The sequence below is a fragment of the Pseudopodoces humilis genome, chromosome 8, assembly GCF_049639895.1.
Source record: "Pseudopodoces humilis isolate 2021_Gansu_Grassland_sample_001 chromosome 8, ASM4963989v1, whole genome shotgun sequence".
In the NCBI taxonomy this organism is placed as follows: Eukaryota; Metazoa; Chordata; class Aves; order Passeriformes; family Paridae; genus Pseudopodoces; species Pseudopodoces humilis.
In genome coordinates this window covers 35,685,684-35,693,066 of record NC_142207.1, presented here as the reverse complement: position 1 = coordinate 35,693,066, position 7,383 = coordinate 35,685,684, and positions in this window count along the sequence as shown.

Below are 7,383 nucleotides of genomic sequence, written 5' to 3'. Positions count from 1 at the left end.
AAAAAGCATTAGGAAATTACTTTCCTGGGGAAAATAATGTTCTTTTGCTAATATGCTTGGCAATTAGATTTATTGTTTGTTTGGGGTTTTTTTTGCTAAGGAAGCCAGCCTGGTTTTACAGAGCCAAAGGAGAAGTTGAGTATTTTCGTCCTGTAGTTCAGTTTTGGGAAGGAAACAGAGACTCAGGAGGTTGTTATTGGGAAGCATCTCCAAATTAATGGGAAACCTCTAATGGACTTTTCCCCATATTTAGGTGTCTCTTTGGGCAACCAGCACCTGCAGCTCTCACAGTGCCAGGATCCTGCCGCAGCCCCTGGGCTGGGGATGTGCCTGGATGTGAAAGATCAACCTGTGCTGGGACAGGAAGAGGTGGGGATGACTTTGCATGGTTACAGTTGCTGTTTATCACCCTTTCCAACCACACGTGGCAGAAGGAGTGGAAAAACAGCCTTCAGCGCTCCATATAAAACCTTGAGCCAGCGGCCTTGCCAGCCCTACAAAGTATCCTCTGTCAAATGGCTCATTCATTCATTCTGCAGCAGGGACACGTGAAAATCACATCATTTCTCCAAGGTGGAACAGCAGCGTGCTTGTCCCTAAAAAATCCCAGTGTGGCAGCAGGTCACCCGTCATCTACAAGCAAGCTGGAACGAGAATGATCTTTATGGGACTGAGCATCTATGGGAGTAAAGCTCAGGCAGAATCAGCCTGAGTGCCAGCAAAGCCTGATGGAGATTTCTGGCTCCCTGAGGAACATAAATAACATGGCCAGGAATGCTGTCCCCTTCCCTCTGGGCTGGCACATCACCATGCCTAGGGAGGATGAGTTCACAGTGGGTGATGGCCTGTCCTAAGCCCTTGCTCTCAAACTGTGACCAGGCACTCTGCATTGTCACCCCCAAGGTGTGTCCTTTCCATCTGGACCTGCTCTGCGAAGCTCAGACACCGGAGTTTTTGGAGTATGGAGCCTGATCCACTTCCACAGGGAGCGTTTTATCCTCTTGCAAGCAAGTCCTGTTGTAGCCTGTCTAGCTCAACCCCCTCCAAATTTATGGAACCTCCACCATCCTGTCCCTTTGACAAACTGCTGCTGCCCAGCCATGTGCCAGGACAAGGCCCCATATCCGAGATAACTGATGCTCCAGCTCAAAACCCAGATTCACCTCCAGGGGATGCATGAAAACAGAGTTAGTGTACTCACGAGCTGCTCTTCCTCTGTAGGGATGGGTCCCAAAGCCTGGATTCTCTTGCTTTAGTCTGTGTGGTTTTTTTCCTGTTTTATCTAACACTCAGGGCTCTCTGGTCCTCCAAGCAGCAAGGAGAGAGATGGTAAGCTGCCAGCAAGCACCATCCACAAACACCAGCACTTCTTTCACAGTTAATCTGCATTAGGCCTCCTCTCTGCCTTCAGAGTAATCTAATTCTTTGGAAGGTTGGGGTTTTGTCATCTGGCATGGCAGCTCTGATTCATCAATCCATCAGACTTAATCAGTCCTTTAATTAGAAGGACCTGCATCCAGCCTGGCCACTGGTGAGGTTATCACTAGCCAGAAAATACTTGAAAATACAGTAAATAAATAGTTATTTACTGTGTGAATGTGATCCTTTTTTGACTCTTAGGGAAGCTTTATCCACCTTAATGAATCATGGAAAAGGCTGTATCCTGCAAAGGTACAGCCCAGGCTGCAGCACCGAGGCCCTAGACAATCCCTCAGCTTTTCCATATTGCCATTCCCTCCCCAGTTTGGGTGCACACACCAGAAGGTGAGCTCTGGCAGGGCACTTAAATGATCTGATGTTTTAACAGTGGGAGTGCAGGAACAGGAGTGGCTTTCCCTATGGCATTATCCTGGCAGTTGGATAAAATCCCTCAGGGAAGGCAACAAGCTCAGGGATGTTCAGGGACCATCACTGTGTCCAGCATCACCCAAGTCCTGCTGATTTCTTGTGGTGTTTTGAGGGGGTTGGGGTGTATTATGTGGCTTTAAACTGACTTGTGTGGCTATAGAGATATGAGATTCTATATCGAGGAATGCTTTGAAGGCAGTGGTTTCCCCCAGCTGTGCTTTGGTGGAGCCCAGGAGCAGATATATGGCAAAAGGGGATCAAATCTTCTTTGGGTTTTAACAACAGCAGCTATTTTTACACAAATGATCTGAAACTCCTCAAAGAAAAGCCAATCTGGTATTCAGCCAGGATGAGAGATACCAGAGAAAAAGAGAGGAGATTTGGGTTCTTTCTTCTGTTAGGGCTACAGAGGTTTTGGGGGCTGTGAGGACAAGAGGCACTTGGAAGGTTATGGGTGTGTGAGGTGTTTCAGAGCTCTCAGGGCTATGAGGACCCATGGTGGCTGTGAATGTTATAAGAGCGTGGGGGCCTGTGAGGGCCGCGATAGCCATGGTCATTTGCAGGTAGGAGAAGGACTGATTGACAGGTGGGACTAGGTGGTTGACAGGTGGGATCAAGCTATCTGATTGACTGATTGATTGATTGATTGGACTAAAAGTGATTGAGATCAGCCCCTCAGGGTGATGACAGACAGGAGTGGCCAGTGAGGGTGACAAGAGGCAGGGCTGCTGTAGGATTCAAATTCAGGGGTAAGATGAGAGAAAAAGAGTGGGAAAGGTCGCGGAAAAGGGAGACAAAAAGGGGTGAGGAGTATGATGGGGAAGGGGCAGGAAAAGGTAGATAAAACGGTGGGAAACTGAGGGGGAAAGGGCTGAAAATGTGGTGAAAAAGGGCGGGAAAATGTGAGAGAAGAAAGGGCGCGAAAACGGGGGGATGACGACGGAGAAGGTGAGGGGGAAAGGAAAAAAAAAAAGGGACAAGAAATATGAGGATAAAAGGGCCAGGAAAGAGAAAGACAAACTGCCGGCACGGTGAGGACGAGCGCTCCCAAAGCCGAGCTGCCGTGCAGAACCTTCCAGGGAAGCTTGGGGTCGCTCCAGGCCTTGGGAACGCAGCAAATCAGGGCGGCTGGAAGGGAAACAAGTCTGGAAGGAGCCGTGCCGGATCCTCCGTGCTCCCTGCGCTCACCTCCCTTCCCAGGAGGGCGCAGAAGAGCTGGGACACTTAGGGCTGGGGCTGGGACACTTAGGGATGGGGCTGGGACACCCGCCTGGGTGCCACCCAAGGCCGCTCCGCTCGGCCCATCCCCGCCATCGCCGCGCCTTCGGCTTTCTCTCTGGAGAGGGATTCCACCTATTTCTTTATTTTCCGGGCGAAAAAGAAATAAATAAAGGCGACAACTCGAGACCCACAAGGGGAAAAAAAAAAAAAAAAAAAGCCAAACAAACAAACAAAAAAAAACCAAACACGCTGGAGATAGTCCCCGGCCTGGAGCGAGGCTGGAAGGGATCAGCAGTGTCACACCCCGGCCGGGTCCCCGAGCACGCCCAGCCCCGGGCGGGGCATCTCAAACAGAGAGATTTAAGCTCAGTTTTCCCCCCCACAGACCCCTCTCCAGTGGGAGTCTGTGGGGTTTTTATGTCTTATATTGCGTTGGAAGGGACTTCAAAGCTCATCTCATTCATCTGCTACAAGCAGGGACACCTTCCACTATCCCAGGCTGCTCCAAGCCCCATCCAACCTGGCCTTGGACGCTTCCAGGGATGGGGAATCCACAGCTTGTCTGGGAAACCTGTACCAGGCCCTCAGCACTCTTACTGTAAAAAGTTTTTCCTTTTTTTTTTTTTTTTTTTTTTTATTGACATCTATCCTTCAGTTTAAAACCATCACCCCTTGTGCTGAGGGGTGGGGCAGCCCCAGGTGTGGTTGGTGAGGGTGACAAGCGGGGCAGCATTTGGGGCCCTGGGAAGACCTTTTTCCTTCCTCCTTTCAATTTCATCTTCCTCGTCCCTCACCAGTGCATCCCAGTGCCTCCAGTTTCTCCCCAGTCCATCCTGGTGACCCCAGAATAAAGGCAGAGAGTTCAGGGGAAAAGGGGTTTAAATTGAGGAAAAAACATCCTTTTCCATTACTATTTGTGTTTCAGCTGGAGCAGAGAAACCCTTCGCCTGTGGTTTAAAGGTTATCAACTGAAGGCAAACTTGCCTTTTCTGTGTTTTTAGGGTTGTCAGTTAATTGACCAGGACTTCCCATTTTCCAGTTTAAGGGGAAGGGAAAGATCTTTTTTATGCCATGTGATGGGTTTGAATTGAGGGCAACACACCCCTCCACCCCCCACCATTTTCATCACCTAAAGGTTTAAACTGAGAGGGAATCCCTGTTGTCCCTTACCTTTTTAGGGTTAAAATTGAGGGATTTTACTCCCTTTTCTCATAATTTGGTTATGGGGGCCTATGGGGTTGTGGGGGCTATGGGAGGTCTAAGGGCTGTAGGGTCTGTGTAGGCTATAGGGTCTGTAAGGGCTATCAGTTATAGGAGGGATGTGACAGCTATGGGGTTTGTTAAGGTTTTTGGGGTGTGTTAGGGATGTGAGGGCTTTGAGGTCTGTTTGGGGTATATGGACTTTGAGGGCTCTAAGGTCTGTGTAGGGTATGGGGGCTTTGGGGAGCTGTCAGAGACCTATGGGGTTTTTGAGGAACTGTGAGGGCCATGGGATCTGTGAGGTCTGTGAAGGCTGTGGGGGCTGAGAGGGCTCCCTAATATCCACATTGGTTAGGAAAAATGTCCTTACAGCTTCCACCCCATAAATGATACTACACCAACTTTGTTTTCATGTTCTCAGTGATAGTTTCCTAATTGCTACAGATGTCAGAGCATCGTTATCCGTGATAATTAAAGTTGAATGGTTGTTTTCTCTAAGTGAGGCTGTTGGGGTCAGTCCAAATGAGATGTGGCCGTGCCATAACATAATTTAATTGCTGTATTAATAGATGAAACCCATGGCAATCCCTCGTGAGTCACATACAGAAATAGCAGTGGCATTGTATGCTCCCTCCCTGTCCTGCTTGTTCTCCAGTGTGATGGTGGTGATAAGGTGTCTTTGTAAAGCTGCCAGGAAGCTGAAGGGAGAAGGAATGCCATCCCAGCGAGATCTCATGATTCAGAGATGATTGCAGGAGGGTTGGGGGTGAGGCAGAGGCACCCAGGAAATTCCTGGAGTCAGAAGCAATGTGCTTGTGGGAGCTCCAGTTTTTGTTATGCTCCTATGAATAAGGGTCCTGTGACCTCTCTGCCTGTGGCTTTGAAATGGGCTGGAGCTGCTGGTGGATGCTCCCGGTTCGACTCCTTCTGGCTTTTGGAAACTCCTCTAGCTTGGCCAGGTGTTTGGGATGACCCTGTATTGAGGGAGGCCAAAACACCCATCAGTGTTGATGGAATGAGGTGCAAAGCTGGAGCTGACACCACTGTAAATCAATTCACCTCCCCAAAGGTCATTTCAGCACCTTGCACAAGCACATCTTCCCTCTGCAGCACTTTAGGCAGCTGTTTGGAAAGCTGAGTACTGGAGAAATTATTGTGGTTTTGCCCCTTGTTTTGACCAAACAGGGACCTCTTCAGCAGGAAGAAAATGAGGATGCTGGGAGTGTTGGGTGGCTTCACTGAGGCAGTGTTTGCTGTCTTTAGAAGCAACTGGATATTATTTTCACTCATCGTTTTTTTTGAACTCTGATTATGGATTTACTTCCAGTTATCAGTTAAAACAGTGTGAAATGAATGGCTGGAGAAGGGCCAGGCCACATGTCCCATATATCAGTACACAGTTGTCTTACAAATGATTACCAAGAACTGCAAAGATAACAGCTCATATGACTGTTGTTTTTTAAGGAGTGGCCCTGCAGCTAGAAGTGCATTTCTCTTAATGATACCCCAGAAAGCCATTCTTTTCCTCATGTGGCAATAATGAAAATCAGAAATGGAGCCTGGGATCCATCTATGCCTGGTTTCCCAGGAGAGGCTGAGCTTATGACACTTTCCTCTCCCATTTTGCCACCAGGCCCACAATTCAACTGGAATCAAGGTCCATTTGAGCCTCCAACTAATAGGAAACACATAACTTTTCCTTTACATCCCTGCTCCTGATTTCCACCCCACACATGTGTGGTCACTGCAGGGGCTGGTGGGTTTAGGCAGATGTATAACATCATCTGTCCCTACAGCCTGGAATCATAAGGAGTGGAAAAAGACTTCTAAGGCTGACTTCAACCATTAACTGACAGTTCCACCACTAAACCCTGTCCCCAAGTGCCACATATTTTTTTAAGACTTCCATGTGACAGTGTCTGCCTGAGTGGTTCTGGGTGTGGAGTTTTTGGGGTTTTTTTTTCCTTTTGCATGAGTTTGTAAGATTTGGGAGCCTTTACTCACAGGGAGGGAGCTGTGGGTGGGCAAGTTTAATTGTCCTCAAGGCAGAGGATCGCTGGAAGGTGATGATTACTGGGTCTGAACTGCTACAAAATCCAGAAATTGCTTTGAAAGAGGGGGAAAAAAAAAAGAAAATAATTCTATCTTTGCTGTTATACACACCAGGGAGCTGAGGGAGGGGAGTTTTCCTAAAGAGACTCTGTTCCCAGACAGCCCTTTGCCAACAGAATACTTTGAATTTATTCCTGCACCCGGGACATTTCCCTTGAGGTGGTTTTCTGGCTAAGCCAGCCCTTTTTAGGGGGCACTGGCACTGCTGAACCCTGGCATTTTTCACATTTTCATTGCATAGTAGGCCACATCTTCCTGATTTAACGCAACCTCTTTATCCTTTTGGAGGAGAGTGTGTTGGGATGTGGGGCGGTCGGAGCTCCTGGCGTGATTGTAGCGGGAGGCCGTGGAACAGGGGCTCGTTGTGATGTTAATTAGTAGCTATTGACCGCTCCCTGTTCGGGTGCAGTGGGGCGCAAGGGCTCTCAAATACGCTTACATAAGGACCTGCTCCTGTCTGGCTCCTGCCAATAAACTGATTACTTTTGTCGGGACCTCTGCTGGACGAGGAGCTGGAAATCAATTTCTGGCTTCCAGAGAAGATCATGCACTCCCGATATCCAAGCTCAAACGCTGCATCTGTAGTCATCACCTTTCCTGCACAAAATGCATCCTAATTTGGATTCGAAATGCTTTTCTGGCTCTGTTCACAGAGTTTAATCTAATCTTTGTTTCAAGTGAGTTACCAGGGTGGATAATTCCCTGTACCCCTGGGCGGGCAGCAGGGATAGTTTTCCTCTTCAGTCTTGCCATCTTGTTCCCTGTTTATATTCCTGTCAGGAAGGGAAAAAAAGAAAAAAAAAATTAAAAAGTACCATCAATGTTTGCTCTGATGAAGGTGAGAAATGGGTTTACTTTAATATCCCTAGACACAGAGGGAGTGTTTCAGTGAGCAAGAGCATAGCCTCAGTAGTCAGATATATATATTGCAAGTTATATTTCTTTGGCTATGTAATGTATTTAGCACTTCTCTTAAGATCCTGTCAAACCGTCTTTTCTTGC